Here is a 22,584-nt window from a genome sequence, read left to right as displayed (position 1 = left end):
GGCCCTCTTCCGTTGCGCCAGACCCAGCGGAGTCCCGAGGGGCCCCGCCACCTCCACAGGATCCCTCGCCTCTCAGAGGCACCCTGGGAAGTTCCCTAAGGTCCCCGGCAGAAGGCGAGGGACACGAGGGTTTCCCGCCGCCCCCCGACAAAGACCTCGAGAGTCCTTCTTCAACGCGTCTCGAGGCCCTAGTCCCCTCCCGTGACTCGAGAGCCAGGACGCGCTCCCCCTCGCCACGCGCATGGAGACCTGACTTCCCTGGCGCCGCACGAGAGGCTCCCTGAGATCCTCGTCGTGCCTCGGGAGAAAACCCCCACGGGCGCCGCAGCTCGAGGAAACCCCTGAGACGCCCCCGTCCTCGCGAGCTGAGGGCCTTCTTTTCCTGCATGGCCTGGAGAGCAATCCCGGGTCCTCTCTCCAAACGGAAGAGGAGGCTGGACTCCCTTGAGGCCGCTCAGGGGGCTCCAAGAGACCCGCGTCGCGACTCGAGAGGACAGCGGAGTCCTTGGCTTCCCCTCGAGACGAGGCCTGACTCCCCGGGGGAGCCTGGAATGCAACCCCGAGATCCCTGCCTTCCCTGGAGAGGAAAATTAGGTCCCGGACACACGCTTAGGTGAGGTCTCTTAGGCCCTGCAGTGACTCGAGCGCCACCCCCAGCTTTCCCTCGCAACCCGAGGGGAAGATTGGGCTTCCCAGGGCCAACCCAAGGGGAAGGCTGAGATCCCCGTCGTAACTCGAGAATGCCGCCGCAACTCGAGAAAAACCACGTGGTTCCCACCGCTTGGCAAGATGAGGCCCTTGCCCGCGACGGCGTCTCAAGGGAAGTCCCCTGTTCCGCCCTGAAGGGCGAGACGGTCCCTGACAGCCTTCCTGCGACCCCCAAAAGTCCCCCGACACGCCGGGTTCCCCCGAGGGGAACACCGAGGGTCCCGGCACCGCTTCCTCTGAGCCCCTTCTCCCCTCCTGATCGCGACAGGAGAGGCGATTCCCCTGCGTGGTCTGGAAGGGGTTCCCGGCCTTCCCGGCGCACCTCAGGATGAGGCCGGTCTCACGAGGAAATTCGAGACGAGCCACGTGGGTGGGGCCACAGGCCGAACGCCCCCGATTCCCCGGTCCGCTCTTGAGAAGGACCCGAGGCCCGGACCCCTCTTCGAAGGCAACCCTGTGGGTGAAGGCACAACACGAAGGGGCACTGCCACCCCCGTGCATCGTCCGCAAAGACCCGCGGGTTCCACACACAGCTCGACGAGGGGCCTGAGACCCCCTGAGCAACTCGAGAGGCCAGCGGGGTTCCCTTCCTCAGACAAGACGAGGCCTGACTCTCCTGTCCCAACTCTGCAGGGACCCTGCGGTCGGAGTCCGAAACGCAGAGGAAGCCTGAGGTGCCTGCCTCCCCTCGAGGTGAGGCCCTCTTCCGTTGCGCCAGACCCAGCGGAGTCCCGAGGGGCCCCGCCACCTCCACAGGATCCCTCGCCTCTCAGAGGCACCCTGGGAAGTTCCCTAAGGTCCCCGGCAGAAGGCGAGGGACACGAGGGTTTCCCGCCGCCCCCCGACAAAGACCTCGAGAGTCCTTCTTCAACGCGTCTCGAGGCCCTAGTCCCCTCCCGTGACTCGAGAGCCAGGACGCGCTCCCCCTCGCCACGCGCATGGAGACCTGACTTCCCTGGCGCCGCACGAGAGGCTCCCTGAGATCCTCGTCGTGCCTCGGGAGAAAACCCCCACGGGCGCCGCAGCTCGAGGAAACCCCTGAGACGCCCCCGTCCTCGCGAGCTGAGGGCCTTCTTTTCCTGCATGGCCTGGAGAGCAATCCCGGGTCCTCTCTCCAAACGGAAGAGGAGGCTGGACTCCCTTGAGGCCGCTCAGGGGGCTCCAAGAGACCCGCGTCGCGACTCGAGAGGAGAGCGGAGTCCTTGGCTTCCCCTCGAGACGAGGCCTGACTCCCCGGGGGAGCCTGGAATGCAACCCCGAGATCCCTGCCTTCCCTGGAGAGGAAAATTAGGTCCCGGACACACGCTTAGGTGAGGTCTCTTAGGCCCTGCAGTGACTCGAGCGCCACCCCCAGCTTTCCCTCGCAACCCGAGGGGAAGATTGGGCTTCCCAGGGCCAACCCAAGGGGAAGGCTGAGATCCCCGTCGTAACTCGAGAATGCCGCCGCAACTCGAGAAAAACCACGTGGTTCCCACCGCTTGGCAAGATGAGGCCCTTGCCCGCGACGGCGTCTCAAGGGAAGTCCCCTGTTCCGCCCTGAAGGGCGAGACGGTCCCTGACAGCCTTCCTGCGACCCCCAAAAGTCCCCCGACACGCCGGGTTCCCCCGAGGGGAACACCGAGGGTCCCGGCACCGCTTCCTCTGAGCCCCTTCTCCCCTCCTGATCGCGACAGGAGAGGCGATTCCCCTGCGTGGTCTGGAAGGGGTTCCCGGCCTTCCCGGCGCACCTCAGGATGAGGCCGGTCTCACGAGGAAATTCGAGACGAGCCACGTGGGTGGGGCCACAGGCCGAACGCCCCCGATTCCCCGGTCCGCTCTTGAGAAGGACCCGAGGCCCGGACCCCTCTTCGAAGGCAACCCTGTGGGTGAAGGCACAACACGAAGGGGCACTGCCACCCCCGTGCATCGTCCGCAAAGACCCGCGGGTTCCACACACAGCTCGACGAGGGGCCTGAGACCCCCCGAGCAACTCGAGAGGCCAGCGGGGTTCCCTTCCTCAGACAAGACGAGGCCTGACTCTCCTGTCCCAACTCTGCAGGGACCCTGCGGTCGGAGTCCGAAACGCAGAGGAAGCCTGAGGTGCCTGCCTCCCCTCGAGGTGAGGCCCTCTTCCGTTGCGCCAGACCCAGCGGAGTCCCGAGGGGCCCCGCCACCTCCACAGGATCCCTCGCCTCTCAGAGGCACCCTGGGAAGTTCCCTAAGGTCCCCGGCAGAAGGCGAGGGACACGAGGGTTTCCCGCCGCCCCCCGACAAAGACCTCGAGAGTCCTTCTTCAACGCGTCTCGAGGCCCTAGTCCCCTCCCGTGACTCGAGAGCCAGGACGCGCTCCCCCTCGCCACGCGCGTGGAGACCTGACTTCCCTGGCGCCGCACGAGAGGCTCCCTGAGATCCTCGTCGTGCCTCGGGAGAAAACCCCCACGGGCGCCGCAGCTCGAGGAAACCCCTGAGACGCCCCCGTCCTCGCGAGCTGAGGGCCTTCTTTTCCTGCATGGCCTGGAGAGCAATCCCGGGTCCTCTCTCCAAACGGAAGAGGAGGCTGGACTCCCTTGAGGCCGCTCAGGGGGCTCCAAGAGACCCGCGTCGCGACTCGAGAGGAGAGCGGAGTCCTTGGCTTCCCCTCGAGACGAGGCCTGACTCCCCGGGGGAGCCTGGAATGCAACCCCGAGATCCCTGCCTTCCCTGGAGAGGAAAATTAGGTCCCGGACACACGCTTAGGTGAGGTCTCTTAGGCCCTGCAGTGACTCGAGCGCCACCCCCAGCTTTCCCTCTCCCTCGCAACCCGAGGGGAAGATTGGGCTTCCCAGGGCCAACCCAAGGGGAAGGCTGAGATCCCCGTCGTAACTCGAGAATGCCGCCGCAACTCGAGAAAAACCACGTGGTTCCCACCGCTTGGCAAGATGAGGCCCTTGCCCGCGACGGCGTCTCAAGGGAAGTCCCCTGTTCCGCCCTGAAGGGCGAGACGGTCCCTGACAGCCTTCCTGCGACCCCCAAAAGTCCCCCGACACGCCGGGTTCCCCCGAGGGGAACACCGAGGGTCCCGGCACCGCTTCCTCTGAGCCCCTTCTCCCCTCCTGATCGCGACAGGAGAGGCGATTCCCCTGCGTGGTCTGGAAGGGGTTCCCGGCCTTCCCGGCGCACCTCAGGATGAGGCCGGTCTCACGAGGAAATTCGAGACGAGCCACGTGGGTGGGGCCACAGGCCGAACGCCCCCGATTCCCCGGTCCGCTCTTGAGAAGGACCCGAGGCCCGGACCCCTCTTCGAAGGCAACCCTGTGGGTGAAGGCACAACACGAAGGGGCACTGCCACCCCCGTGCATCGTCCGCAAAGACCCGCGGGTTCCACACACAGCTCGACGAGGGGCCTGAGACCCCCTGAGCAACTCGAGATGCCAGCGCGGTTCCCTTCCTCAGACAAGACGAGGCCTGACTCTCCTGTCCCAACTCTGCAGGGACCCTGCGGTCGGAGTCCGAAACGCAGAGGAAGCCTGAGGTTCCTGCCTCCCCTCGAGATGAGGCCCTCTTCCGTTGCGCCAGACCCAGCGGAGTCCCGAGGGGCCCCGCCACCTCCACAGGATCCCTCGCCTCTCAGAGGCACCCTGGGAAGTTCCCTAAGGTCCCCGGCAGAAGGCGAGGGACACGAGGGTTTCCCGCCGCCCCCCGACAAAGACCTCTAGAGTCCTTCTTCAACGCGTCTCGAGGCCCTAGTCCCCTCCCGTGACTCGAGAGCCAGGACGCGCTCCCCCTCGCCACGCGCGTGGAGACCTGACTTCCCTGGCGCCGCACGAGAGGCTCCCTGAGATCCTCGTCGTGCCTCGGGAGAAAACCCCCACGGGCGCCGCAGCTCGAGGAAACCCCTGAGACGCCCCCGTCCTCGCGAGCTGAGGGCCTTCTTTTCCTGCATGGCCTGGAGAGCAATCCCGGGTCCTCTCTCCAAACGGAAGAGGAGGCTGGACTCCCTTGAGGCCGCTCAGGGGGCTCCAAGAGACCCGCGTCGCGACTCGAGAGGAGAGCGGAGTCCTTGGCTTCCCCTCGAGACGAGGCCTGACTCCCCGGGGGAGCCTGGAATGCAACCCCGAGATCCCTGCCTTCCCTGGAGAGGAAAATTAGGTCCCGGACACACGCTTAGGTGAGGTCTCTTAGGCCCTGCAGTGACTCGAGCGCCACCCCCAGCTTTCCCTCGCAACCCGAGGGGAAGATTGGGCTTCCCAGGGCCAACCCAAGGGGAAGGCTGAGATCCCCGTCGTAACTCGAGAATGCCGCCGCAACTCGAGAAAAACCACGTGGTTCCCACCGCTTGGCAAGATGAGGCCCTTGCCCGCGACGGCGTCTCAAGGGAAGTCCCCTGTTCCGCCCTGAAGGGCGAGACGGTCCCTGACAGCCTTCCTGCGACCCCCAAAATCCCCCGACACGCCGGGTTCCCCCGAGGGGAACACCGAGGGCCCCGGCACCGCTTCCTCTGAGCCCCTTCTCCCCTCCTGATCGCGACAGGAGAGGCGATTCCCCTGCGTGGTCTGGAAGGGGTTCCCGGCCTTCCCGGCGCACCTCAGGATGAGGCCGGTCTCACGAGGAAATTCGAGACGAGCCACGTGGGTGGGGCCACAGGCCGAACGCCCCCGATTCCCCGGTCCGCTCTTGAGAAGGACCCGAGGCCCGGACCCCTCTTCGAAGGCAACCCTGTGGGTGAAGGCACAACACGAAGGGGCACTGCCACCCCCGTGCATCGTCCGCAAAGACCCGCGGGTTCCACACACAGCTCGACGAGGGGCCTGAGACCCCCTGAGCAACTCGAGAGGCCAGCGGGGTTCCCTTCCTCAGACAAGACGAGGCCTGACTCTCCTGTCCCAACTCTGCAGGGACCCTGCGGTCGGAGTCCGAAACGCAGAGGAAGCCTGAGGTGCCTGCCTCCCCTCGAGGTGAGGCCCTCTTCCGTTGCGCCAGACCCAGCGGAGTCCCGAGGGGCCCCGCCACCTCCACAGGATCCCTCGCCTCTCAGAGGCACCCTGGGAAGTTCCCTAAGGTCCCCGGCAGAAGGCGAGGGACACGAGGGTTTCCCGCCGCCCCCCGACAAAGACCTCGAGAGTCCTTCTTCAACGCGTCTCGAGGCCCTAGTCCCCTCCCGTGACTCGAGAGCCAGGACGCGCTCCCCCTCGCCACGCGCGTGGAGACCTGACTTCCCTGGCGCCGCACGAGAGGCTCCCTGAGATCCTCGTCGTGCCTCGGGAGAAAATCCCCACGGGCGCCGCAGCTCGAGGAAACCCCTGAGACGCCCCCGTCCTCGCGAGCTGAGGGCCTTCTTTTCCTGCATGGCCTGGAGAGCAATCCCGGGTCCTCTCTCCAAACGGAAGAGGAGGCTGGACTCCCTTGAGGCCGCTCAGGGGGCTCCAAGAGACCCGCGTCGCGACTCGAGAGGAGAGCGGAGTCCTTGGCTTCCCCTCGAGACGAGGCCTGACTCCCCGGGGGAGCCTGGAATGCAACCCCGAGATCCCTGCCTTCCCTGGAGAGGAAAATTAGGTCCCGGACACACGCTTAGGTGAGGTCTCTTCGGCCCTGCAGTGACTCGAGCGCCACCCCCAGCTTTCCCTCGCAACCCGAGGGGAAGATTGGGCTTCCCAGGGCCAACCCAAGGGGAAGGCTGAGATCCCCGTCGTAACTCGAGAATGCCGCCGCAACTCGAGAAAAACCACGTGGTTCCCACCGCTTGGCAAGATGAGGCCCTTGCCCGCGACGGCGTCTCAAGGGAAGTCCCCTGTTCCGCCCTGAAGGGCGAGACGGTCCCTGACAGCCTTCCTGCGACCCCCAAAAGTCCCCCGACACGCCGGGTTCCCCCGAGGGGAACACCGAGGGTCCCGGCACCGCTTCCTCTGAGCCCCTTCTCCCCTCCTGATCGCGACAGGAGAGGCGATTCCCCTGCGTGGTCTGGAAGGGGTTCCCGGCCTTCCCGGCGCACCTCAGGATGAGGCCGGTCTCACGAGGAAATTCGAGACGAGCCACGTGGGTGGGGCCACAGGCCGAACGCCCCCGATTCCCCGGTCCGCTCTTGAGAAGGACCCGAGGCCCGGACCCCTCTTCGAAGGCAACCCTGTGGGTGAAGGCACAACACGAAGGGGCACTGCCACCCCCGTGCATCGTCCGCAAAGACCCGCGGGTTCCACACACAGCTCGACGAGGGGCCTGAGACCCCCTGAGCAACTCGAGAGGCCAGCGGGGTTCCCTTCCTCAGACAAGACGAGGCCTGACTCTCCTGTCCCAACTCTGCAGGGACCCTGCGGTCGGAGTCCGAAACGCAGAGGAAGCCTGAGGTGCCTGCCTCCCCTCGAGGTGAGGCCCTCTTCCGTTGCGCCAGACCCAGCGGAGTCCCGAGGGGCCCCGCCACCTCCACAGGATCCCTCGCCTCTCAGAGGCACCCTGGGAAGTTCCCTAAGGTCCCCGGCAGAAGGCGAGGGACACGAGGGTTTCCCGCCGCCCCCCGACGAAGACCTCGAGAGTCCTTCTTCAACGCGTCTCGAGGCCCTAGTCCCCTCCCGTGACTCGAGAGCCAGGACGCGCTCCCCCTCGCCACGCGCATGGAGACCTGACTTCCCTGGCGCCGCACGAGAGGCTCCCTGAGATCCTCGTCGTGCCTCGGGAGAAAACCCCCACGGGCGCCGCAGCTCGAGGAAACCCCTGAGACGCCCCCGTCCTCGCGAGCTGAGGGCCTTCTTTTCCTGCATGGCCTGGAGAGCAATCCCGGGTCCTCTCTCCAAACGGAAGAGGAGGCTGGACTCCCTTGAGGCCGCTCAGGGGGCTCCAAGAGACCCGCGTCGCGACTCGAGAGGAGAGCGGAGTCCTTGGCTTCCCCTCGAGACGAGGCCTGACTCCCCGGGGGAGCCTGGAATGCAACCCCGAGATCCCTGCCTTCCCTGGAGAGGAAAATTAGGTCCCGGACACACGCTTAGGTGAGGTCTCTTAGGCCCTGCAGTGACTCGAGCGCCACCCCCAGCTTTCCCTCGCAACCCGAGGGGAAGATTGGGCTTCCCAGGGCCAACCCAAGGGGAAGGCTGAGATCCCCGTCGTAACTCGAGAATGCCGCCGCAACTCGAGAAAAACCACGTGGTTCCCACCGCTTGGCAAGATGAGGCCCTTGCCCGCGACGGCGTCTCAAGGGAAGTCCCCTGTTCCGCCCTGAAGGGCGAGACGGTCCCTGACAGCCTTCCTGCGACCCCCAAAAGTCCCCCGACACGCCGGGTTCCCCCGAGGGGAACACCGAGGGTCCCGGCACCGCTTCCTCTGAGCCCCTTCTCCCCTCCTGATCGCGACAGGAGAGGCGATTCCCCTGCATGGTCTGGAAGGGGTTCCCGGCCTTCCCGGCGCACCTCAGGATGAGGCCGGTCTCACGAGGAAATACGAGACGAGCCACGTGGGTGGGGCCACAGGCCGAACGCCCCCGATTCCCCGGTCCGCTCTTGAGAAGGACCCGAGGCCCGGACCCCTCTTCGAAGGCAACCCTGTGGGTGAAGGCACAACACGAAGGGGCACTGCCACCCCCGTGCATCGTCCGCAAAGGCCCGCGGGTTCCACACACAGCTCGACGAGGGGCCTGAGACCCCCTGAGCAACTCGAGAGGCCAGCGGGGTTCCCTTCCTCAGACAAGACGAGGCCTGACTCTCCTGTCCCAACTCTGCAGGGACCCTGCGGTCGGAGTCCGAAACGCAGAGGAAGCCTGAGGTGCCTGCCTCCCCTCGAGGTGAGGCCCTCTTCCGTTGCGCCAGACCCAGCGGAGTCCCGAGGGGCCCCGCCACCTCCACAGGATCCCTCGCCTCTCAGAGGCACCCTGGGAAGTTCCCTAAGGTCCCCGGCAGAAGGCGAGGGACACGAGGGTTTCCCGCCGCCCCCCGACAAAGACCTCGAGAGTCCTTCTTCAACGCGTCTCGAGGCCCTAGTCCCCTCCCGTGACTCGAGAGCCAGGACGCGCTCCCCCTCGCCACGCGCGTGGAGACCTGACTTCCCTGGCGCCGCACGAGAGGCTCCCTGAGATCCTCGTCGTGCCTCGGGAGAAAACCCCCACGGGCGCCGCAGCTCGAGGAAACCCCTGAGACGCCCCCGTCCTCGCGAGCTGAGGGCCTTCTTTTCCTGCATGGCCTGGAGAGCAATCCCGGGTCCTCTCTCCAAACGGAAGAGGAGGCTGGACTCCCTTGAGGCCGCTCAGGGGGCTCCAAGAGACCCGCGTCGCGACTCAAGAGGAGAGCGGAGTCCTTGGCTTCCCCTCGAGACGAGGCCTGACTCCCCGGGGGAGCCTGGAATGCAACCCCGAGATCCCTGCCTTCCCTGGAGAGGAAAATTAGGTCCCGGACACACGCTTAGGTGAGGTCTCTTAGGCCCTGCAGTGACTCGAGCGCCACCCCCAGCTTTCCCTCGCAACCCGAGGGGAAGATTGGGCTTCCCAGGGCCAACCCAAGGGGAAGGCTGAGATCCCCGTCGTAACTCGAGAATGCCGCCACAACTCGAGAAAAACCACGTGGTTCCCACCGCTTGGCAAGATGAGGCCCTTGCCCGCGACGGCGTCTCAAGGGAAGTCCCCTGTTCCGCCCTGAAGGGCGAGACGGTCCCTGACAGCCTTCCTGCGACCCCCAAAAGTCCCCCGACACGCCGGGTTCCCCCGAGGGGAACACCGAGGGTCCCGGCACCGCTTCCTCTGAGCCCCTTCTCCCCTCCTGATCGCGACAGGAGAGGCGATTCCCCTGCGTGGTCTGGAAGGGGTTCCCGGCCTTCCCGGCGCACCTCAGGATGAGGCCGGTCTCACGAGGAAATTCGAGACGAGCCACGTGGGTGGGGCCACAGGCCGAACGCCCCCGATTCCCCGGTCCGCTCTTGAGAAGGACCCGAGGCCCGGACCCCTCTTCGAAGGCAACCCTGTGGGTGAAGGCACAACACGAAGGGGCACTGCCACCCCCGTGCATCGTCCGCAAAGACCCGCGGGTTCCACACACAGCTCGACGAGGGGCCTGAGACCCCCTGAGCAACTCGAGAGGCCAGCGGGGTTCCCTTCCTCAGACAAGACGAGGCCTGACTCTCCTGTCCCAACTCTGCAGGGACCCTGCGGTCGGAGTCCGAAACGCAGAGGAAGCCTGAGGTGCCTGCCTCCCCTCGAGGTGAGGCCCTCTTCCGTTGCGCCAGACCCAGCGGAGTCCCGAGGGGCCCCGCCACCTCCACAGGATCCCTCGCCTCTCAGAGGCACCCTGGGAAGTTCCCTAAGGTCCCCGGCAGAAGGCGAGGGACACGAGGGTTTCCCGCCGCCCCCCGACAAAGACCTCGAGAGTCCTTCTTCAACGCGTCTCGAGGCCCTAGTCCCCTCCCGTGACTCGAGAGCCAGGACGCGCTCCCCCTCGCCACGCGCATGGAGACCTGACTTCCCTGGCGCCGCACGAGAGGCTCCCTGAGATCCTCGTCGTGCCTCGGGAGAAAACCCCCACGGGCGCCGCAGCTCGAGGAAACCCCTGAGACGCCCCCGTCCTCGCGAGCTGAGGGCCTTCTTTTCCTGCATGGCCTGGAGAGCAATCCCGGGTCCTCTCTCCAAACGGAAGAGGAGGCTGGACTCCCTTGAGGCCGCTCAGGGGGCTCCAAGAGACCCGCGTCGCGACTCGAGAGGAGAGCGGAGTCCTTGGCTTCCCCTCGAGACGAGGCCTGACTCCCCGGGGGAGCCTGGAATGCAACCCCGAGATCCCTGCCTTCCCTGGAGAGGAAAATTAGGTCCCGGACACACGCTTAGGTGAGGTCTCTTAGGCCCTGCAGTGACTCGAGCGCCACCCCCAGCTTTCCCTCGCAACCCGAGGGGAAGATTGGGCTTCCCAGGGCCAACCCAAGGGGAAGGCTGAGATCCCCGTCGTAACTCGAGAATGCCGCCGCAACTCGAGAAAAACCACGTGGTTCCCACCGCTTGGCAAGATGAGGCCCTTGCCCGCGACGGCGTCTCAAGGGAAGTCCCCTGTTCCGCCCTGAAGGGCGAGACGGTCCCTGACAGCCTTCCTGCGACCCCCAAAAGTCCCCCGACACGCCGGGTTCCCCCGAGGGGAACACCGAGGGTCCCGGCACCGCTTCCTCTGAGCCCCTTCTCCCCTCCTGATCGCGACAGGAGAGGCGATTCCCCTGCGTGGTCTGGAAGGGGTTCCCGGCCTTCCCGGCGCACCTCAGGATGAGGCCGGTCTCACGAGGAAATTCGAGACGAGCCACGTGGGTGGGGCCACAGGCCGAACGCCCCCGATTCCCCGGTCCGCTCTTGAGAAGGACCCGAGGCCCGGACCCCTCTTCGAAGGCAACCCTGTGGGTGAAGGCACAACACGAAGGGGCACTGCCACCCCCGTGCATCGTCCGCAAAGACCCGCGGGTTCCACACACAGCTCGACGAGGGGCCTGAGACCCCCTGAGCAACTCGAGAGGCCAGCGGGGTTCCCTTCCTCAGACAAGACGAGGCCTGACTCTCCTGTCCCAACTCTGCAGGGACCCTGCGGTCGGAGTCCGAAACGCAGAGGAAGCCTGAGGTGCCTGCCTCCCCTCGAGGTGAGGCCCTCTTCCGTTGCGCCAGACCCAGCGGAGTCCCGAGGGGCCCCGCCACCTCCACAGGATCCCTCGCCTCTCAGAGGCACCCTGGGAAGTTCCCTAAGGTCCCCGGCAGAAGGCGAGGGACACGAGGGTTTCCCGCCGCCCCCCGACAAAGACCTCGAGAGTCCTTCTTCAACGCGTCTCGAGGCCCTAGTCCCCTCCCGTGACTCGAGAGCCAGGACGCGCTCCCCCTCGCCACGCGCATGGAGACCTGACTTCCCTGGCGCCGCACGAGAGGCTCCCTGAGATCCTCGTCGTGCCTCGGGAGAAAACCCCCACGGGCGCCGCAGCTCGAGGAAACCCCTGAGACGCCCCCGTCCTCGCGAGCTGAGGGCCTTCTTTTCCTGCATGGCCTGGAGAGCAATCCCGGGTCCTCTCTCCAAACGGAAGAGGAGGCTGGACTCCCTTGAGGCCGCTCAGGGGGCTCCAAGAGACCCGCGTCGCGACTCGAGAGGAGAGCGGAGTCCTTGGCTTCCCCTCGAGACGAGGCCTGACTCCCCGGGGGAGCCTGGAATGCAACCCCGAGATCCCTGCCTTCCCTGGAGAGGAAAATTAGGTCCCGGACACACGCTTAGGTGAGGTCTCTTAGGCCCTGCAGTGACTCGAGCGCCACCCCCAGCTTTCCCTCGCAACCCGAGGGGAAGATTGGGCTTCCCAGGGCCAACCCAAGGGGAAGGCTGAGATCCCCATCGTAACTCGAGAATGCCGCCGCAACTCGAGAAAAACCACGTGGTTCCCACCGCTTGGCAAGATGAGGCCCTTGCCCGCGACGGCGTCTCAAGGGAAGTCCCCTGTTCCGCCCTGAAGGGCGAGACGGTCCCTGACAGCCTTCCTGCGACCCCCAAGAGTCCCCCGACACGCCGGGTTCCCCCGAGGGGAACACCGAGGGTCCCGGCACCGCTTCCTCTGACCCCCCTCTCCCCTCCTGATCGCGACAGGAGAGGCGATTCCCCTGCGTGGTCTGGAAGGGGTTCCCGGCCTTCCCGGCGCACCTCAGGATGAGGCCGGTCTCACGAGGAAATTCGAGACGAGCCACGTGGGTGGGGCCACAGGCCGAACGCCCCCGATTCCGCGGTCCGCTCTTGAGAAGGACCCGAGGCCCGGACCCCTCTTCGAAGGCAACCCTGTGGGTGAAGGCACAACACGAAGGGGCACTGCCACCCCCGTGCATCGTCCGCAAAGACCCGCGGGTTCCACACACAGCTCGACGAGGGGCCTGAGACCCCCTGAGCAACTCGAGAGGCCAGCGGGGTTCCCTTCCTCAGACAAGACGAGGCCTGACTCTCCTGTCCCAACTCTGCAGGGACCCTGCGGTCGGAGTCCGAAACGCAGAGGAAGCCTGAGGTTCCTGCCTCCCCTCGAGGTGAGGCCCTCTTCCGTTGCGCCAGACCCAGCGGAGTCCCGAGGGGCCCCGCCACCTCCACAGGATCCCTCGCCTCTCAGAGGCACCCCGGGAAGTTCCCTAAGGTCCCCGGCAGAAGGCGAGGGACACGAGGGTTTCCCGCCGCCCCCCGACAAAGACCTCGAGAGTCCTTCTTCAACGCGTCTCGAGGCCCTAGTCCCCTCCCGTGACTCGAGAGCCAGGACGCGCTCCCCCTCGCCACGCGCATGGAGACCTGACTTCCCTGGCGCCGCACGAGAGGCTCCCTGAGATCCTCGTCGTGCCTCGGGAGAAAACCCCCACGGGCGCCGCAGCTCGAGGAAACCCCTGAGACGCCCCCGTCCTCGCGAGCTGAAGGCCTTCTTTTCCTGCATGGCCTGGAGAGCAATCCCGGGTCCTCTCTCCAAACGGAAGAGGAGGCTGGACTCCCTTGAGGCCGCTCAGGGGGCTCCAAGAGACCCGCGTCGCGACTCGAGAGGAGAGCGGAGTCCTTGGCTTCCCCTCGAGACGAGGCCTGACTCCCCGGGGGAGCCTGGAATGCAACCCCGAGATCCCTGCCTTCCCTGGAGAAGAAAATTAGGTCCCGGACACACGCTTAGGTGAGGTCTCTTAGGCCCTGCAGTGACTCGAGCGCCACCCCCAGCTTTCCCTCGCAACCCGAGGGGAAGATTGGGCTTCCCAGGGCCAACCCAAGGGGAAGGCTGAGATCCCCGTCGTAACTCGAGAATGCCGCCGCAACTCGAGAAAAACCACGTGGTTCCCACCGCTTGGCAAGATGAGGCCCTTGCCCGCGACGGCGTCTCAAGGGAAGTCCCCTGTTCCGCCCTGAAGGGCGAGACGGTCCCTGACAGCCTTCCTGCGACCCCCAAAAGTCCCCCGACACGCCGGGTTCCCCCGAGGGGAACACCGAGGGTCCCGGCACCGCTTCCTCTGAGCCCCTTCTCCCCTCCTGATCGCGACAGGAGAGGCGATTCCCCTGCGTGGTCTGGAAGGGGTTCCCGGCCTTCCCGGCGCACCTCAGGATGAGGCCGGTCTCACGAGGAAATTCGAGACGAGCCACGTGGGTGGGGCCACAGGCCGAACGCCCCCGATTCCCCGGTCCGCTCTTGAGAAGGACCCGAGGCCCGGACCCCTCTTCGAAGGCAACCCTGTGGGTGAAGGCACAACACGAAGGGGCACTGCCACCCCCGTGCATCGTCCGCAAAGACCCGCGGGTTCCACACACAGCTCGACGAGGGGCCTGAGACCCCCTGAGCAACTCGAGAGGCCAGCGGGGTTCCCTTCCTCAGACAAGACGAGGCCTGACTCTCCTGTCCCAACTCTGCAGGGACCCTGCGGTCGGAGTCCGAAACGCAGAGGAAGCCTGAGGTGCCTGCCTCCCCTCGAGGTGAGGCCCTCTTCCGTTGCGCCAGACCCAGCGGAGTCCCGAGGGGCCCCGCCACCTCCACAGGATCCCTCGCCTCTCAGAGGCACCCTGGGAAGTTCCCTAAGGTCCCCGGCAGAAGGCGAGGGACACGAGGGTTTCCCGCCGCCCCCCGACAAAGACCTCGAGAGTCCTTCTTCAACGCGTCTCGAGGCCCTAGTCCCCTCCCGTGACTCGAGAGCCAGGACGCGCTCCCCCTCGCCACGCGCATGGAGACCTGACTTCCCTGGCGCCGCACGAGAGGCTCCCTGAGATCCTCGTCGTGCCTCGGGAGAAAACCCCCACGGGCGCCGCAGCTCGAGGAAACCCCTGAGACGCCCCCGTCCTCGCGAGCTGAGGGCCTTCTTTTCCTGCATGGCCTGGAGAGCAATCCCGGGTCCTCTCTCCAAACGGAAGAGGAGGCTGGACTCCCTTGAGGCCGCTCAGGGGGCTCCAAGAGACCCGCGTCGCGACTCGAGAGGAGAGCGGAGTCCTTGGCTTCCCCTCGAGACGAGGCCTGACTCCCCGGGGGAGCCTGGAATGCAACCCCGAGATCCCTGCCTTCCCTGGAGAGGAAAATTAGGTCCCGGACACACGCTTAGGTGAGGTCTCTTAGGCCCTGCAGTGACTCGAGCGCCACCCCCAGCTTTCCCTCGCAACCCGAGGGGAAGATTGGGCTTCCCAGGGCCAACCCAAGGGGAAGGCTGAGATCCCCGTCGTAACTCGAGAATGCCGCCGCAACTCGAGAAAAACCACGTGGTTCCCACCGCTTGGCAAGATGAGGCCCTTGCCCGCGACGGCGTCTCAAGGGAAGTCCCCTGTTCCGCCCTGAAGGGCGAGACGGTCCCTGACAGCCTTCCTGCGACCCCCAAAAGTCCCCCGACACGCCGGGTTCCCCCGAGGGGAACACCGAGGGTCCCGGCACCGCTTCCTCTGAGCCCCTTCTCCCCTCCTGATCGCGACAGGAGAGGCGATTCCCCTGCGTGGTCTGGAAGGGGTTCCCGGCCTTCCCGGCGCACCTCAGGATGAGGCCGGTCTCACGAGGAAATTCGAGACGAGCCACGTGGGTGGGGCCACAGGCCGAACGCCCCCGATTCCCCGGTCCGCTCTTGAGAAGGACCCGAGGCCCGGACCCCTCTTCGAAGGCAACCCTGTGGGTGAAGGCACAACACGAAGGGGCACTGCCACCCCCGTGCATCGTCCGCAAAGACCCGCGGGTTCCACACACAGCTCGACGAGGGGCCTGAGACCCCCTGAGCAACTCGAGAGGCCAGCGGGGTTCCCTTCCTCAGACAAGACGAGGCCTGACTCTCCTGTCCCAACTCTGCAGGGACCCTGCGGTCGGAGTCCGAAACGCAGAGGAAGCCTGAGGTGCCTGCCTCCCCTCGAGGTGAGGCCCTCTTCCGTTGCGCCAGACCCAGCGGAGTCCCGAGGGGCCCCGCCACCTCCACAGGATCCCTCGCCTCTCAGAGGCACCCTGGGAAGTTCCCTAAGGTCCCCGGCAGAAGGCGAGGGACACGAGGGTTTCCCGCCGCCCCCCGACAAAGACCTCGAGAGTCCTTCTTCAACGCGTCTCGAGGCCCTAGTCCCCTCCCGTGACTCGAGAGCCAGGACGCGCTCCCCCTCGCCACGCGCATGGAGACCTGACTTCCCTGGCGCCGCACGAGAGGCTCCCTGAGATCCTCGTCGTGCCTCGGGAGAAAACCCCCACGGGCGCCGCAGCTCGAGGAAACCCCTGAGACGCCCCCGTCCTCGCGAGCTGAGGGCCTTCTTTTCCTGCATGGCCTGGAGAGCAATCCCGGGTCCTCTCTCCAAACGGAAGAGGAGGCTGGACTCCCTTGAGGCCGCTCAGGGGGCTCCAAGAGACCCGCGTCGCGACTCGAGAGGAGAGCGGAGTCCTTGGCTTCCCCTCGAGACGAGGCCTGACTCCCCGGGGGAGCCTGGAATGCAACCCCGAGATCCCTGCCTTCCCTGGAGAGGAAAATTAGGTCCCGGACACACGCTTAGGTGAGGTCTCTTAGGCCCTGCAGTGACTCGAGCGCCACCCCCAGCTTTCCCTCGCAACCCGAGGGGAAGATTGGGCTTCCCAGGGCCAACCCAAGGGGAAGGCTGAGATCCCCATCGTAACTCGAGAATGCCGCCGCAACTCGAGAAAAACCACGTGGTTCCCACCGCTTGGCAAGATGAGGCCCTTGCCCGCGACGGCGTCTCAAGGGAAGTCCCCTGTTCCGCCCTGAAGGGCGAGACGGTCCCTGACAGCCTTCCTGCGACCCCCAAGAGTCCCCCGACACGCCGGGTTCCCCCGAGGGGAACACCGAGGGTCCCGGCACCGCTTCCTCTGACCCCCCTCTCCCCTCCTGATCGCGACAGGAGAGGCGATTCCCCTGCGTGGTCTGGAAGGGGTTCCCGGCCTTCCCGGCGCACCTCAGGATGAGGCCGGTCTCACGAGGAAATTCGAGACGAGCCACGTGGGTGGGGCCACAGGCCGAACGCCCCCGATTCCGCGTCCGCTCTTGAGAAGGACCCGAGGCCCGGACCCCTCTTCGAAGGCAACCCTGTGGGTGAAGGCACAACACGAAGGGGCACTGCCACCCCCGTGCATCGTCCGCAAAGACCCGCGGGTTCCACACACAGCTCGACGAGGGGCCTGAGACCCCCTGAGCAACTCGAGAGGCCAGCGGGGTTCCCTTCCTCAGACAAGACGAGGCCTGACTCTCCTGTCCCAACTCTGCAGGGACCCTGCGGTCGGAGTCCGAAACGCAGAGGAAGCCTGAGGTTCCTGCCTCCCCTCGAGGTGAGGCCCTCTTCCGTTGCGCCAGACCCAGCGGAGTCCCGAGGGGCCCCGCCACCTCCACAGGATCCCTCGCCTCTCAGAGGCACCCCGGGAAGTTCCCTAAGGTCCCCGGCAGAAGGCGAGGGACACGAGGGTTTCCCGCCGCCCCCCGACAAAGACCTCGAGAGTCCTTCTTCAACGCGTCTCGAGGCCCTAGTCCCCTCCCGTGACTCGAGAGCCAGGACGCGCTCCCCCTCGCCACGCGCATGGAGACCTGACTTCCCTGGCGCCGCACGAGAGGCTCCCTGAGATCCTCGTCGTGCCTCGGGAGAAAACCCCCACGGGCGCCGCAGCTCGAGGAAACCCCTGAGACGCCCCCGTCCTCGCGAGCTGAAGGCCTTCTTTTCCTGCATGGCCTGGAGAGCAATCCCGGGTCCTCTCTCCAAACGGAAGAGGAGGCTGGACTCCCTTGAGGCCGCTCAGGGGGCTCCAAGAGACCCGCGTCGCGACTCGAGAGGAGAGCGGAGTCCTTGGCTTCCCCTCGAGACGAGGCCTGACTCCCCGGGGGAGCCTGGAATGCAACCCCGAGATCCCTGCCTTCCCTGGAGAAGAAAATTAGGTCCCGGACACACGCTTAGGTGAGGTCTCTTAGGCCCTGCAGTGACTCGAGCGCCACCCCCAGCTTTCCCTCGCAACCCGAGGGGAAGATTGGGCTTCCCAGGGCCAACCCAAGGGGAAGGCTGAGATCCCCGTCGTAAGTCGAGAATGCCGCCGCAACTCGAGAAAAACCACGTGGTTCCCACCGCTTGGCAAGATGAGGCCCTTGCCCGCGACGGCGTCTCAAGGGAAGTCCCCTGTTCCGCCCTGAAGGGCGAGACGGTCCCTGACAGCCTTCCTGCGACCCCCAAAAGACCCCCGACACGCCGGGTTCCCCCGAGGGGAACACCGAGGGTCCCGGCACCGCTTCCTCTGAGCCCCTTCTCCCCTCCTGATCGCGACAGGAGAGGCGATTCCCCTGCGTGGTCTGGAAGGGGTTCCCGGCCTTCCCGGCGCACCTCAGGATGAGGCCGGTCTCACGAGGAAATTCGAGACGAGCCACGTGGGTGGGGCCACAGGCCGAACGCCCCCGATTCCCCGGTCCGCTCTTGAGAAGGACCCGAGGCCCGGACCCCTCTTCGAAGGCAACCCTGTGGGTGAAGGCACAACACGAAGGGGCACTGCCACCCCCGTGCATCGTCCGCAAAGACCCGCGGGTTCCACACACAGCTCGACGAGGGGCCTGAGACCCCCTGAGCAACTCGAGATGCCAGCGCAGTTCCCTTCCTCAGACAAGACGAGGCCTGACTCTCCTGTCCCAACTCTGCAGGGACCCTGCGGTCGGAGTCCGAAACGCAGAGGAAGCCTGAGGTTCCTGCCTCCCCTCGAGATGAGGCCCTCTTCCGTTGCGCCAGACCCAGCGGAGTCCCGAGGGGCCCCGCCACCTCCACAGGATCCCTCGCCTCTCAGAGGCACCCTGGGAAGTTCCCTAAGGTCCCCGGCAGAAGGCGAGGGACACGAGGGTTTCCCGCCGCCCCCCGACAAAGACCTCGAGAGTCCTTCTTCAACGCGTCTCGAGGCCCTAGTCCCCTCCCGTGACTCGAGAGCCAGGACGCGCTCCCCCTCGCCACGCGCATGGAGACCTGACTTCCCTGGCGCCGCACGAGAGGCTCCCTGAGATCCTCGTCGTGCCTCGGGAGAAAACCCCCACGGGCGCCGCAGCTCGAGGAAACCCCTGAGACGCCCCCGTCCTCGCGAGCTGAGGGCCTTCTTTTCCTGCATGGCCTGGAGAGCAATCCCGGGTCCTCTCTCCAAACGGAAGAGGAGGCTGGACTCCCTTGAGGCCGCTCAGGGGGCTCCAAGAGACCCGCGTCGCGACTCGAGAGGAGAGCGGAGTCCTTGGCTTCCCCTCGAGACGAGGCCTGACTCCCCGGGGGAGCCTGGAATGCAACCCCGAGATCCCTGCCTTCCCTGGAGAGGAAAATTAGGTCCCGGACACACGCTTAGGTGAGGTCTCTTAGGCCCTGCAGTGACTCGAGCGCCACCCCCAGCTTTCCCTCGCAACCCGAGGGGAAGATTGGGCTTCCCAGGGCCAACCCAAGGGGAAGGCTGAGATCCCCGTCGTAACTCGAGAATGCCGCCGCAACTCGAGAAAAACCACGTGGTTCCCACCGCTTGGCAAGATGAGGCCCTTGCCCGCGACGGCGTCTCAAGGGAAGTCCCCTGTTCCGCCCTGAAGGGCGAGACGGTCCCTGACAGCCTTCCTGCGACCCCCAAAATCCCCCGACACGCCGGGTTCCCCCGAGGGGAACACCGAGGGCCCCGGCACCGCTTCCTCTGAGCCCCTTCTCCCCTCCTGATCGCGACAGGAGAGGCGATTCCCCTGCGTGATCTGGAAGGGGTTCCCGGCCTTCCCGGCGCACCTCAGGATGAGGCCGGTCTCACGAGGAAATTCGAGACGAGCCACGTGGGTGGGGCCACAGGCCGAACGCCCCCGATTCCCCGGTCCGCTCTTGAGAAGGACCCGAGGCCCGGACCCCTCTTCGAAGGCAACCCTGTGGGTGAAGGCACAACACGAAGGGGCACTGCCACCCCCGTGCATCGTCCGCAAAGGCCCGCGGGTTCCACACACAGCTCGACGAGGGGCCTGAGACCCCCTGAGCAACTCGAGAGGCCAGCGGGGTTCCCTTCCTCAGACAAGACGAGGCCTGACTCTCCTGTCCCAACTCTGCAGGGACCCTGCGGTCGGAGTCCGAAACGCAGAGGAAGCCTGAGGTGCCTGCCTCCCCTCGAGGTGAGGCCCTCTTCCGTTGCGCCAGACCCAGCGGAGTCCCGAGGGGCCCCGCCACCTCCACAGGATCCCTCGCCTCTCAGAGGCACCCTGGGAAGTTCCCTAAGGTCCCCGGCAGAAGGCGAGGGACACGAGGGTTTCCCGCCGCCCCCCGACAAAGACCTCGAGAGTCCTTCTTCAACGCGTCTCGAGGCCCTAGTCCCCTCCCGTGACTCGAGAGCCAGGACGCGCTCCCCCTCGCCACGCGCATGGAGACCTGACTTCCCTGGCGCCGCACGAGAGGCTCCCTGAGATCCTCGTCGTGCCTCGGGAGAAAACCCCCACGGGCGCCGCAGCTCGAGGAAACCCCTGAGACGCCCCCGTCCTCGCGAGCTGAGGGCCTTCTTTTCCTGCATGGCCTGGAGAGCAATCCCGGGTCCTCTCTCCAAACGGAAGAGGAGGCTGGACTCCCTTGAGGCCGCTCAGGGGGCTCCAAGAGACCCGCGTCGCGACTCGAGAGGAGAGCGGAGTTCTTGGCTTCCCCTCGAGACGAGGCCTGACTCCCCGGGGGAGCCTGGAATGCAACCCCGAGATCCCTGCCTTCCCTGGAGAGGAAAATTAGGTCCCGGACACACGCTTAGGTGAGGTCTCTTAGGCCCTGCAGTGACTCGAGCGCCACCCCCAGCTTTCCCTCGCAACCCGAGGGGAAGATTGGGCTTCCCAGGGCCAACCCAAGGGGAAGGCTGAGATCCCCGTCGTAACTCGAGAATGCCGCCGCAACTCGAGAAAATCCACGTGGTTCCCACCGCTTGGCAAGATGAGGCCCTTGCCCGCGACGGCGTCTCAAGGGAAGTCCCCTGTTCCGCCCTGAAGGGCGAGACGGTCCCTGACAGCCTTCCTGCGACCCCCAAAAGTCCCCCGACACGCCGGGTTCCCCCGAGGAGAACACCGAGGGCCCCGGCACCGCTTCCTCTGAGCCCCTTCTCCCCTCCTGATCGCGACAGGAGAGGCGATTCCCCTGCGTGGTCTGGAAGGGGTTCCCGGCCTTCCCGGCGCACCTCAGGATGAGGCCGGTCTCACGAGGAAATTCGAGACGAGCCACGTGGGTGGGGCCACAGGCCGAACGCCCCCGATTCCCCGGTCCGCTCTTGAGAAGGACCCGAGGCCCGGACCCCTCTTCGAAGGCAACCCTGTGGGTGAAGGCACAACACGAAGGGGCACTGCCACCCCCGTGCATCGTCCGCAAAGACCCGCGGGTTCCACACACAGCTCGACGAGGGGCCTGAGACCCCCTGAGCAACTCGAGAGGCCAGCGGGGTTCCCTTCCTCAGACAAGACGAGGCCTGACTCTCCTGTCCCAACTCTGCAGGGACCCTGCGGTCGGAGTCCGAAACGCAGAGGAAGCCTGAGGTGCCTGCCTCCCCTCGAGGTGAGGCCCTCTTCCGTTGCGCCAGACCCAGCGGAGTCCCGAGGGGCCCCGCCACCTCCACAGGATCCCTCGCCTCTCAGAGGCACCCTGGGAAGTTCCCTAAGGTCCCCGGCAGAAGGCGAGGGACACGAGGGTTTCCCGCCGCCCCCCGACAAAGACCTCGAGAGTCCTTCTTCAACGCGTCTCGAGGCCCTAGTCCCCTCCCGTGACTCGAGAGCCAGGACGCGCTCCCCCTCGCCACGCGCATGGAGACCTGACTTCCCTGGCGCCGCACGAGAGGCTCCCTGAGATCCTCGTCGTGCCTCGGGAGAAAACCCCCACGGGCGCCGCAGCTCGAGGAAACCCCTGAGACGCCCCCGTCCTCGCGAGCTGAGGGCCTTCTTTTCCTGCATGGCCTGGAGAGCAATGCCGGGTCCTCTCTCCAAACGGAAGAGGAGGCTGGACTCCCTTGAGACCGCTCAGGGGGCTCCAAGAGACCCGCGTCGCGACTCGAGAGGAGAGCGGAGTCCTTGGCTTCCCCTCGAGACGAGGCCTGACTCCCCGGGGGAGCCTGGAATGCAACCCCGAGATCCCTGCCTTCCCTGGAGAGGAAAATTAGGTCCCGGACACACGCTTAGGTGAGGTCTCTTAGGCCCTGCAGTGACTCGAGCGCCACCCCCAGCTTTCCCTCGCAACCCGAGGGGAAGATTGGGCTTCCCAGGGCCAACCCAAGGGGAAGGCTGAGATCCCCGTCGTAACTCGAGAATGCCGCCGCAACTCGAGAAAAACCACGTGGTTCCCACCGCTTGGCAAGATGAGGCCCTTGCCCGCGACGGCGTCTCAAGGGAAGTCCCCTGTTCCGCCCTGAAGCGCGAGACGGTCCCTGACAGCCTTCCTGCGACCCCCAAAAGTCCCCCGACACGCCGGGTTCCCCCGAGGGGAACACCGAGGGTCCCGGCACCGCTTCCTCTGAGCCCCTTCTCCCCTCCTGATCGCGACAGGAGAGGCGATTCCCCTGCGTGGTCTGGAAGGGGTTCCCGGCCTTCCCGGCGCACCTCAGGATGAGGCCGGTCTCACGAGGAAATTCGAGACGAGCCACGTGGGTGGGGCCACAGGCCGAACGCCCCCGATTCCCCGGTCCGCTCTTGAGAAGGACCCGAGGCCCGGACCCCTCTTCGAAGGCAACCCTGTGGGTGAAGGCACAACACGAAGGGGCACTGCCACCCCCGTGCATCGTCCGCAAAGACCCGCGGGTTCCACACACAGCTCGACGAGGGGCCTGAGACCCCCTGAGCAACTCGAGAGGCCAGCGGGGTTCCCTTCCTCAGACAAGACGAGGCCTGACTCTCCTGTCCCAACTCTGCAGGGACCCTGCGGTCGGAGTCCGAAACGCAGAGGAAGCCTGAGGTGCCTGCCTCCCCTCGAGGTGAGGCCCTCTTCCGTTGCGCCAGACCCAGCGGAGTCCCGAGGGGCCCCGCCACCTCCACAGGATCCCTCGCCTCTCAGAGGCACCCTGGGAAGTTCCCTAAGG

This window comes from Bubalus kerabau, unplaced genomic scaffold (genome assembly GCF_029407905.1).
Source record: "Bubalus kerabau isolate K-KA32 ecotype Philippines breed swamp buffalo unplaced genomic scaffold, PCC_UOA_SB_1v2 scaffold_83, whole genome shotgun sequence".
Classification (NCBI taxonomy): domain Eukaryota; kingdom Metazoa; phylum Chordata; class Mammalia; order Artiodactyla; family Bovidae; genus Bubalus; species Bubalus kerabau.
Note: the sequence above shows the minus strand (reverse complement) of the source record.